Consider the following 8,480-nt stretch of genomic DNA (forward strand, 5'->3'; position numbering starts at 1 on the left):
GAAAACTGCAATTTCATCTTGAGAGTTTTATTATGCTAATAAATGTCAGGATTCTCAAATAAAGGAATTGCTTTTTTTTCCAGAGTCCCAAAGAATTAATGAAAAACAGTCAGCCAACTCATAGAGTACCAGAAAGGAAAACCTCGACAATATATAACCAGAAACAGCAGCCATATAATAAAGTGGAACTTAACCGAAGATAAATTTCAAAGGAAACAAAGAGAGATCATAGCAGGGAAGAATTTAAAACAGCAGAAGCCTTACTTGGAAAAGATGTAGAGCCACTGCTAATACTCTGGGGGTGGGTTGGGGAGCAAATTAGAAGGGGGTGCATTTTACTAAGATTATATGTGTGTATTGTTGAATCTGAGAAAACAAACAAGCCCTTAAAAGCTAAACAGTGTGTAGGAGGTAAACAGGGAGGAAAATGATTTTGCAAAGTTTTACCTGAGTTTACCAGAGACTTTGTGATATGTCTCTCTGTGATATATATATATATATATATATATATATTTGCTTTCGTAGATTTTCACGGGTACAGGAATGCAGGTTTTGGTGTCCTCGGGTGTCTTCCCGTGTAAAGATGACGAGTGAGACCTCGTCGAAACGTCGCCTAGACACCCCAACTTTTACACGGGAAGACACCCGAGGACACCAAAACCTGCATATATATATATATATATATATATATATATATATACACAAAGAAATGCACACAGTGCTTTTTGTGATGGTACTCACCTGTGCGGAATCTTTCTTTCTTTCTTTCTTTCTTTCTTTCTTTCTTTCTTTCTTTCTTTCTTTCTTTCTTTCTTTCTTTCTTTCTTTCTTTCTTTCTCTGCCATTGGCAGCCATTTTGTACTGGCGCCCACAGCACTTTTATCAATAATTAGTCTGCTTGAGAACCTTACAGTTTACGGCTTCTGGAGGAGGACATAGCTGAAAGCAGTCCTGAACAGGAGGGCAAAGATACAAAGCAACATTTTGTCGCCGGTCCCAGTTCTATACTCTACTAGCAACCTTTATCCCCAACCAGGAAGAAAGCCACTTCCCCACCCCTCTTTATCATATTGGTGAGTATCACTGCTAGTTCTACTTTCTGTCTGGGCTGGAAGGCTTTTGAAGATTACATGGGAAAGTTACCCAGTTGCCCTAGTGTGGTTGCACTCCATGGCTTTGCTTTGTGCTGTTTGCTACAAATTTCAATAGAACCTCAATGGGTCATAGATGTCAGAAGTTTAGTTTTTCAAACACAGAAGTTAGAGTTCATCATCAGGGCCCTGAAAGAATCAGCTGCAGTTCAGGAGGGATCCTTGCATAAATTCCACACCCTTGCATTGAATTATGTGCCTACCTGTTCATTGTTGTTTCATTTCCTTAATTGTCTGGGTTTAAGATATTACGGCAATGGCCAACGCATCCATGTTCATAATTTACTACCCAGGCTATAGTTAGCATTGCATTCAAGGGGCTTTGCATTCTGTGGATTTCCATTAGGCGCCTCCCTGCCAAAAGATCTTGTCACTGAGATCTCTGGGAATTTATTACTAGACACTTTATGTAGTTTTATTTTTACAGGAAAACAGACCCCAGTCATAAAGGGAAATTTGTTAATTCTTATAGGCACGGACCATTCACTTTCAATTTTATGTGTGTAATAGGAAGCTCGCAAATATAAAAACCAGGGTTGCACCACTGACATGTACACTATTGTGATGTGTTTTCAATATTTTGTTGGGAGCCACCGAGAGTGGATGGAGCCAGCCCATTCAGATGGGCACCATATAAATACAACAACAAGAAGAAGTTATTCTTTACTAGGGTTACAGCAGATGATGGTTAGCAGCTCATCCACGTTTATGGCATCTTTTGTATCTGTGGGGCAATACCTACTTGGGCAAGGGAGTGAGGAGAAGCTCTGCACTTACATAAATCACTTTTTTTTGGGGGGGGGGTGTGGATGATCAATAGCTATTCAGCTTCATCAACTAACCAGCCTATATAAAAGTCAGTTCTGGCATCTTATTTCCCCTACCTCCCACAGGCCAAATTTGACAGATGGGTGGGGCTGCTCATCCTTAACATTACATGTAAGCTGGCATGACACTTTAAAGTCCTGCCAACCAGCTAATTGCCAGAACTTCACAAGCATCGTACACGGGGCTCTTGAAGATTGGCAGCACTCCAAAAGCTCCTTTTGGCCCGGCCCAACTGCCTTTTTATCTGCCCACATATTGGCAGGTAGGCATGGCTTGGAGAAAATGGCATAGTGGTCCAAATGGGGAGGCCTGGCAATGAGGTCGACATGCCAGAGGTACCTTACTCTGATTTAGTACAACCCAGAATCAGAACTGAGTGCAGAGCTATTTAGAAAGGCAGACCCTCCAAGTGTCCTTATCTACCAAGGACAGTCCTGGATTTACAGAAGTCATCCCAGTTTCTGATTTGATTCTGGAATGTCCCGTTTTTCCTTAGGACATCCTTATTTTCATCAGAGAGATTTTTGGAGGGTGTGGAAAGGAGCCAGCTCAGTTCTCAGTGTCTTTCACTGAGTTCCACAGACTGGCTTCTACTGACAGAGACTCATGTGGGGGGTCATTGGAAAAGTTTTAGATAATCAGCCTTTGATCCACCCCATTTTAAATGAATTAATGAAAAATTGTTTGTTTGACTGATTGATTGACTGATATAATGAATGAATAAGAAAACAACACACTAGAGCAGGGGTAGCCAATGTGGTGCTCTCTAAATATTATGGACTACAGCTCTCATAATCCCTCACTTTCAGCTATGCTGAATGGGGCAGATGGGAGTTGAATTCCAACATCTGAAGCACTCCACAGCGGCAACCTCTGTGTTAGGGCTTGGGTGATGGCAGCCTGGTTGGCAGGAAAATAACAGCCTCCGTGTGGACAAACACCACATGGACAAAGTCCGCGTCCCAGATTAGAACTGGGAAACGGAGACAATAGAACTGGGAAACAGAGACAATAGATCCACAACAGCAAAGCCATGGAGCTAAAGAAAAAAGATAAAAGGATGCATTCACAATTGATGAAAATTTGCTTACACTTCCTTAACTTATAGCTGAAATTACCTCAGCTTAAATCAAGTGAGTGTCTATAGATAATGTTTTCTGTTATACAAACACAGGCCTTTATAGAGTAATACATTCTAATGGAATCCCTATATATCATTGTGGCTTTAAGTCTCACCTAATAAATCCTTCTCTCCTAAGATTTTATACTCTGTTGCATCACAGCTTTCTGTTAAGGTGAAAAGTGCCTCTCTTTAATTTTCAAAGAGTGATCTCTTCCTTCCTCTTATTTTTTTTTATATAGGCTTGACATTCTTTTGTCCCATGTACACACTAGACCTTTGAACCACATCCCTCCCTCCAAAGATTTCTGGGCACTGTAGTTTATCTCTCACAGATTTAGCACTCCCAGCAAGCCTTAACAAACTACAGTGCCCAGATTTTTTTCAGGGGAGGAAATATTAGAAAAATTTATATCCCATATGATCTCAGAATGGGTTACAGACTCAGTTAAAATAATAAAATGACAAAATACAAACAACATATCCAATTCAAATTAAATAAACCAGTGTTGTTAGGCAGAGGCCTGGATAAAAAGAATGGTTATCATCCACTGTTGGAACCCACCTGGTGTCTGTGATTATCTAATCTCAGGGAACAACACATCCCCCCATTCCAGAGCTGTGGTGTTGCAATCAAGAAGACCCTACATAGGACTTTTTCTGCATGAGACTTAAGCTGCCCTTGAGCTTCTCGTATGCTATTTAAATGGGTGTAGGTAAAAAAGGTAAAGGTAAAGGACCCTTGGACGGTTAAGTCCAATCAAAGGTAACTATGGAGTGTGGCGCTCATCTCACTTCAGACCGAGGGAGCTGGTGTTTGTCCACAGACAACTTTCCAGGTCATGTGGCCAGCATGACTAAACCACTTCTGGCACAACACGATACCATGATGAGTGTCAGAGCACATGGAAATGCTGTTTACCTTCCTGCTGCAGCGGTACCTCTTTATCTACTTGCACTGGTATGCTTTCAAACTTCTAGATTGGCTGAAGCTGGGACAGAGCAATGGGAGCTCATCCAGTTGTGTGAATTCGAACTGCCGACCTTCTGATCAGCAAGCTCAAGATGCTCAGTGGTTTAGACCACAGTGACTAACTAAATGGGTGTAGGCTGCAGTGATACCAACAAGAGTGTCAGAATTTCAGCCCAGAGTGGGGAATCAAGTCATCGATTTAACAGATGTCCAGTGAGGTTTCAGCATGGGTGCCATTACCAAGCCCTGTAGAAAACTGCAAAGGGACCATCTGCTATAGTTCAAGAGACCTCCTTGCATCATTAAGCCAGAGTAGACCATGTGATATTCCCTGACCCCTGTGAAAACTTCCAAGACATGCTTCCTCAATGGTTTGAGATCTGGTAATAAGAACTGTGTAGGTTCTGTACATGTAACCCCACTTTTTGGGGTTCCTTATGGTGTAGTCTAGTTGTACCATTTGCACAAACACACAGAGAGGAATAGGAACAAGACAGGAGCACAAGTCTGTTTCCATCACATTGTAACATATGGCAGATCCTTATAAAAGGCCACGATTCCTGGAGCATGTTCTTTTCTTGCTGGTCACTGTAAAGGTAAAAGGTAAAGGTACCCCTGCCCGTACGGGCCAGTCGTGTCCGACTCTAGGGTTGTGCGCCCATCTCACTTAAGAGGCCGGGGGCCAGCGCTGTCTGGAGACACTTCCGGATCACATGGCCAGTGTGACATTGCTGCTCTGGCGATCCTGCACCAGCACAGCACACGGAAACACCGTTTACCTTCCTGCTAGAAAGCGGTACCTATTTATCTACTTGCACTTGGGGGTGCTTTCGAACTGCTAGGTGGGCAGGAGCTGGGACCGAAGACGGGAGCTCACCCCGCCGCGGGGATTCGAACCACTGACCATGCGATTGGCAAGTCCTAGGCACTGAGGTTTTACCCACAGTGCCACCCGCGTCCCTTGTTGGTCACTGTTCTCGCTGATAAACTTTAATTGGTGGTGTGTGTGATCACACACACATATTTGCAGTATGCAATATTAATTTCTCCCTGGGGTTCCCTGTAATAATATCAGCTGACAGTGTATGACTAGACAAACTACATTATTGGTTTGCAGATCAAACATAATAATAAATTAGTATCTGTGTACTCGTACACATTAGACTATGTTTGGAGGTCATGACTGCTTTGAAATGCCTGGTGTGTGTGTGTGTGTGTGTGTGTGTGTGTGTAATTGCCAAACATAGACCATCAGCCACACATTGTATAGTCTGTGCTTCTTTTTCCCTTTCTTTTTCTTGCAGATCCAGGAAGGCAGAAGAGCAGGAAGTTAATTACTCTCCTGGTGGTCTCCATACATAGGTGGTGAGCTGCACATTTGGCTTTGTGGGTCACAAGTTTACTGGATTAATATCTCTTGTAGAGTTGGACAGGGGTTTCCAAAAATTTGAGGCCAGTGGGCACATCTGGTTTTTTGAAAAGGTGCCTTGGGCAACAGTCACAAAATGGCTTCCGTGGAGGTGTGGTGTAACACAAAATGGATGCTCTGGGGTGCATATGAGAAGCTGAGCAAGTGTTCACATGAAATGAGCAGGAAGGAATAAACAGTCTCTCATGCATTCTGGATATTTAGCCTATTTACTTTCATGGGTGCTATATGAGGTACTGGTGGGGGGCACACTGGTACCTGCAAGCACTGCATTGGTGATTCCTGCTATAAGGTGTGGTCATATAACTCCATATTTCAGCTGGGATTGAAAGAGCTACTTAGGAACACAGGAAACTACTTTATACCATGTCAAACTATTGGTCCATCTCGCTCAGTATTGTTGACACTAGTAGGTGGCAGCTCTCAAAGGTTCCTGGACATGCAAAGTGTGTGCTCTATCACTCGGCTGTGGCCCTTCATCTTTATAGACATCAGGGTTAGCCATACCATGTTGAGGTGATTTGTTTTGGATGGCACAACAAAGGTGAAGGGAAAGATGAAGGCTGGCATGTATGTCTGAATTGCATCAAAATATGTTTTAATGAGGAGAGGCCTCTGTTACAGGCACCAAGATGTCTTGGACCCCCACCATTAATTATCCTCTGCTACAGCACTCTTTGGCAAGGCCCTAATCTGGATATCACCACCAGCAAAAAATAGAGCCTTTCCTGCTGTTTTTAGGAAAGGCAGAAAAACACATTTGTCAAGAAAGGTTTTTGGCCTGCAGACCGGGATTTCATATTGTAGTGATGGTTGTAATGCAGTTTAATGATGTGATTCAATTTTTTTAAAATATTAAAAAACCTATGTATTTAACTATGATTTGATCTGTTGGGGGAACTTTTTCAAGCTGATGGAGATGTGGAATATATATTTGGTCCAGTACTTGAGGGCATAAGCCTGCAGTTTGCAGAACTTGTTGAGAGTCTAATAGCCTAAAAATATTCTAGCCATCAAGGAGACAGTCAAGGTAGATTGGAAAGGCTTGGCTGCATGATCTGTAGGTTACGATTTACAGATGAATTAAGAGACATACTTTCTATCCCTCTCTCCCAATCTATTAATAATGAAAGACGTTCACAACAATAAAGGAGAAACTTGCCTGCTGGCTAATATACAGTTTGTAAATGTAATACTGTCTTTGCCTGCCTGCCTGAGGAACTTTTCACTTCATTCTTTTCTCTCTCTCTTTTGTAATTGATGATCACTTGCATTGTCTTTTATATTTTTTTAAAGAAATCAATTTCCTGCATGTTTCATTTTATATCAACTGTGAATCGAGGGAACTTTAATGCAAGTGAAGCTTCAGTCTGGATTAATGCCCTTTTCTCTGTTTCAGTGTGAAGCCCACACTTCCAAGCCTGGGAGCAGAAGAACCTTCACACACTTGTCTTCAGATGGTAGCAGTGCAGTTGGACTTCCTGTTAAGGTTCTAGGCCAGGGATGGGGAACCTCAGGCCTGGAGACCAAATATCCCTGGAGACCACTCTCTGATCCTCACGACTCTCCACGACTCTCACCTGTTCTGCTTTGCAACTTCCTTGAGTTCTTTTGACTGGCTGGAATGTGTCTCTGAACTCAGATGATATTATGGACTGGCTGGATGCAGAGGAGTGCTGGGAGGCACCAGCTGGGGAAGGCCCAAGGGAACCCCCAGGGGAGGAAGGCTCAGAGCCAGGGGATTGGTGGTGGGATGACAATGAGTTATCAGAAGGAGAAGAGGGAGCAGACTGGGAGGAGGAGGTGTCAGGTGCTGAAGAGGCAACAGGGTTGAGTGAGCAGGAAGAGGCTGTGGTAGAGAGCAGTCCAGATGCAGAAGCAGAAGTGGAGGCTGGATAGAAGGGGGGCAAGAGGCAGAGAGGAGGCTGGCTGCTGAAGAAGCCACAGAGTCTCCTGGTCCTGCTTTCACCAGCTCCCCTCTACCCTGGTCTCACAAAACACAGAGAGGAATGAAGAGGGCGAAGCAAGGAGAGACAAGATGACAAAGCCTTAGGCTGATGGGGAAGGAATCAGCGGAGGAGCCTTAGAGAGTGGTGGGAAGGCAGGGGACTTCAGTCCTTGCAACTGCCTCATTGGGGCAAGACCTACTGGGAAAGTTGCTGTGAGTACTAGGCCTGTGTTGTTTTTGGCTTCTTTGAATAAAGAGTTAACTTCACTGACACCAAATGGTTTATTGCTGACCTGGTTCATGACAGCTGATGCTTCTTGCCTGAATGGAGGAGGGGGAAAAATGTCTGAGTGTCAATAAACTAGCCTACTGCACAAAGGCAAAATTCATATTCATTGCTCCATCCACTTTTACCTCTGGCCTCAGCCATCAATGCTATGTGGTCCTCAGAAGGTTGGCCAGGAGGGAATGTCTCCCTCAGACTGAAAAAGGTTCCCCACTCCTGTTCTGGGAAGAGAAGTGCTAGCAGTGTGTTTAGATTCCCAATGCTGTTGTGGAGACATACTGCTTTGTGCAAAGTGCCCTTTCTCCTTGTTTCCTATTGTTTAAGTTCTCTTGGGGTTGCGATGCTCATCTCGCTTTATTGGCCAAGGGAGCCAGCGTGCAGCTTCTGGGTCATGTGGCCAGCATGACTAAGCCGCTTCTGGCGAACCAGAGCAGCTCATGGAAACACCGTTTACCTTCCCGCCAGAGCGGTACCTATTTATCTACTTGCACTTTGACATGCTTTCAAACTGCTAGGTGGGCCCGAGCAGGGACTGAGCAATGGGAGCTCACCCCGTCGTGGGGATTCAAACCGCCGACCTTCTGATCAGCAAGTCCTAGGCTCTGTGGTTTAACCCACAGCGCCACCCGCGTCCGGTTGGAGAGATATAGTTCCATGTTCTCATCTGAATTGTACTCCCCACCCCATTTACTTATGGTGGTGGTATGTGATTGTGCATTGAACACTATAAGGCCATCACAGCAAT

The 8,480-nt window shown here is 44.0% G+C and overlaps 1 long non-coding RNA gene across 1 annotated transcript; it reads left to right on the forward strand.

Moving 5' to 3' along the window:
• Nucleotides 1–705: 705 nt before the first annotated feature.
• On the forward strand, nucleotides 706–7,727 carry LOC310844245. Its single transcript, XR_014564023.1, has 2 exons — nucleotides 706–1,073; nucleotides 5,377–7,727. It is a non-coding gene; the product is annotated as an uncharacterized lncRNA (long non-coding RNA).
• The last annotated feature ends 753 nt before the right edge of the window (nucleotides 7,728–8,480 follow it).

This window comes from Podarcis gaigeae (assembly GCF_964106915.1).
Source record: "Podarcis gaigeae genome assembly, chromosome: 5".
NCBI lineage: Eukaryota > Metazoa > Chordata > Lepidosauria > Squamata > Lacertidae > Podarcis > Podarcis gaigeae.